At 35.3% G+C, this 3,150-nt stretch overlaps 1 long non-coding RNA gene across 3 annotated transcripts; it reads left to right on the top strand.

The window, feature by feature from the left end:
- Nucleotides 1-241: 241 nt before the first annotated feature.
- LOC111948390 (uncharacterized) lies at nucleotides 242-2,276 on the top strand. 3 transcript variants are annotated; one of them, XR_002874381.2, is made up of 5 exons: nucleotides 242-559; nucleotides 1,202-1,296; nucleotides 1,373-1,518; nucleotides 1,635-1,744; nucleotides 1,833-2,276. It is a non-coding gene; the product is annotated as an uncharacterized LOC111948390 (long non-coding RNA). The 3 variants fall into 3 exon arrangements; XR_002874382.2 differs by having other exon boundaries at nucleotides 243-559; nucleotides 1,208-1,296; XR_013659545.1 differs by lacking the exon at nucleotides 242-559 and having other exon boundaries at nucleotides 842-1,296.
- Nucleotides 2,277-3,150: the final 874 nt, after the last annotated feature.

Raw genomic sequence — 3,150 nt, 5'->3', positions numbered from 1 at the left:
CCACAGATGATGCAATCATAATTCTACCGCGCTTGGTTTGGGCAATACCAACTATTTTGTGCAAAGATCTATTTTGAATCGAAAGATTGTACAAATCAGACAATGATTATCTTCCTTAATCAAAGAAGGTATTTGTTATATCAACCAAGGTTTACGTAGAATAGTTGATCTTTTAAAATATGTATTTTTCATGTTTTGTCGTAATTTTTCAATGGAACATTCCGGCGGGTACAAGCAAAAATGGAAAAGTCCATTGTGACCAAATGAAGGGGGATTAATATGTTCAGAAGACTTGCTTAAGATAAACTAGTAGAGCCAACACGTTATATGCTGTTTTATAACTTATTTATTTTCATAATGATGGCATGAGGAAGTGTAACACAAAAAAATTAATTCTATTTATTGCATTTTTGGGATACCCTTTGAGTATTTTTATATTGTGACCGACCCAGCGCCATTTTGTCACATTTGCGACGTACATCTGATGATCCAGAACATGACGAGGACGAACAAGAAAAACAATTAGGAATATAATATTCGGCAGACAAGATAAAAGGAGGTAAGCTATATTAAATTATATGACATAGAATAAATCACCATTACGCTCCACGCAGCTGGTAAAGATTATAAAGTGGGTTTAAACATCTTGAGAAGCAGGCCAACGGAGCAACTAGCTAGCTTGCGCTAGCACTATTTTAGCTACTCCGTCACTTTTTTGTAAGTATCCTGTATACATCATAAATATACTTTAAAATACAATTAATGAGATTTTGGTTCTGTTTAAATATGTTAAATTAATTTTTTGTTTAGTAAAAATGTATTTCAGTGTTAAGAAGTATGTTATTGTAGTAAGCTAACTTGAGTTATTGCTAGCCCAATACTGCTCAACTGTAACTCAGTTTTATGCTAGGGTTGCTAGATTGGGCAGTTTCCCACCCAAATCGGCCAGTTTGAAAGACTGTTTGTCATGTATGCTTGATGATCTTAAAGTTAGAATGAAAACTTGCTGTTATTAAAAATTGTGACTTTAACATTTTTAAGTTTGAGAGTTACTATTGTTGGCAGAAATTAAAACACAATTTTTGATCACTTCTAGTGAATAAGGATAGTTTGCAAGTACAAGCTAGGCATTATAAAACTCTGCAGGAAATGTCCAAAAAGTAGAAGCCCAAGCTGATCTTAACAGTTTTTTGATCTGGAGTTTCAGGCCAAACGAGCTTACATTGATTGTGGAGCCATAAGAGGAGATACCAGAGCTTCATCCATCGTGGATGTTTATCCAGAGAACTGCATCATGTAAGTATTATGTAAAAAGTATAAAGTAAAATTTTAAATGTATATATATTTTTCATCACTTGGTTTGTCGTTGCAGGTGCCTAGAGAAATGCATAGAGTCATTGCTCCCCACTATGATGAATTCATTGAGGAAGTCAGAATGTGATGGGAGGATTGCTGCGCCAGGGTCATTTTACAGAGTATGAAAGAAGGCAATAAAGCCACCAATCAACAGGGATAAAAGTAAGTTTATGCCTTTTTGATACATGTAGTTAGATGCGTGAATGCTTCTTCTCAGAAAACACTAGGTTCTATGTGTTTCTTCTTCAAGAAGAAAAATTTAATTTATTGTGTTTCAGTGGAAGCCAACTTTGCTCTGGTGAAGGCCCTTCCCATTCTCTTTCCCCAAGTGGCACCTCCATCAAAGAAACTGGGGTGTGCTAGTGAAGCTTTACTGCATGTTCAGGAGGTAAATTTTTATTTTTGCCCTAAGCAGATACATAAAGAAATTACTACATTGGAGATACTAAAGGAAAAACGTTTTTTCTGCTTTATAGTCAACAGAAGATCCAAACGTCTTCATCCAGAAGAGAGGCCTGTCAAGTCCAGTCTTGGTGTTCAATGGCAGCAGATGAATCGTTGCTATTGGTTTGATGCCAGTGACGTTTGAAAAAGAAAAGCTTCACGAGGGTCTGATTTTCTAAATGGCATATTGTTAGACACTACATCTGACCTACACAAATTGCGTGGCCACCCTTCTGTCATTCAGACAGAGATCCTTCAGGATACAATTCACAAGTGGGACATCACCACCACATGAAAGAGCATTAAAGTAAAGAATTAGTTGGAAGATAAACTGCTTTTGCAGGTCAATGTTTATGTCTGTTTAGATGAGTATTCTAATTGTGTTGTTAAAGAAATAATTGTATTCCTAGTGCCTTTGGGTAAATTTGTATCACAAATCTCAGTTTGTAAGTTGAATAAAAGAATAGAAAAGTGAATTTGTTTTCATTCTTTTTAGTATTGAAACAAGAAAAAATATATTTTGCAACAGCTTGTTTCAAGATGTATTTTCTGAATTTTAGTAGGCAATAAATTTTAATCAAGCTCCTATATCCTAGTTTCTAGTTTTTTTGTCTTAAATTACTGCTTAAAATAAGTGTTTTTGCCTAATTTCAAGATTTAACCGATTTACTATGGCTTAGATATTTTTACTTAAATCAAGACATCTTGTTAAGTAAAATTTACTAGCTGCATGGACAGATAATTTGACTTATTTCTAGTCAATTTCTACTAAAAACAAGTACTTTTTTCTTGAATTAAGATGGTGGTTTTTTGCAGTGTATACATTAGGACTTAAACACTAGGACTTAAACACTGTCAATATAACCTAACCTGACAGAATCAAATTTTTAAAGGATTTATGCTAAAGTAACAAGCAAACATATGTTTTCTATGCAACTGTAATTGTCCCTTTAAAAAATTATAATAAATAAATAAATGAGTTATTTAACATTGAGTAGTTACATTTATTTTTCATTACATTTAGTTACATGTACAAGTTATATCTGGCCCTTTGAGGACAACCTGTCATGGCCCTGTCAGCTACTCCCTCCTCCCCCCTCCTTCCTGTGTTGGACGCGACCAGCTGGATCCACTTACCTCATCTTCTCCTGCCTTCATAAACTCCTCCTGGATCATCAGCCGGTGCCAGTTTGTTGTTCCTCCTATGGTGCATAGTCTGGTCAGCTCATGTTTTTGACTCACGTCTTGTTACCTTATGCTCATGATTTTCTCTCGCTCTGCTTCAGGACAAAGAAAACCTGTAGGATCCTCACCTGGTCGCAGTCCTCCTACGCCGCTGTCAATCCACCT

The sequence above is a fragment of the Oryzias latipes genome, chromosome 12 (genome assembly GCF_053564925.1).
Source record: "Oryzias latipes strain Hd-rR chromosome 12, Olatipes_Hd-rR_3.1".
Classification (NCBI taxonomy): domain Eukaryota; kingdom Metazoa; phylum Chordata; class Actinopteri; order Beloniformes; family Adrianichthyidae; genus Oryzias; species Oryzias latipes.
Note: the sequence above shows the minus strand (reverse complement) of the source record. Positions and strands in the feature narration are given on the sequence as shown.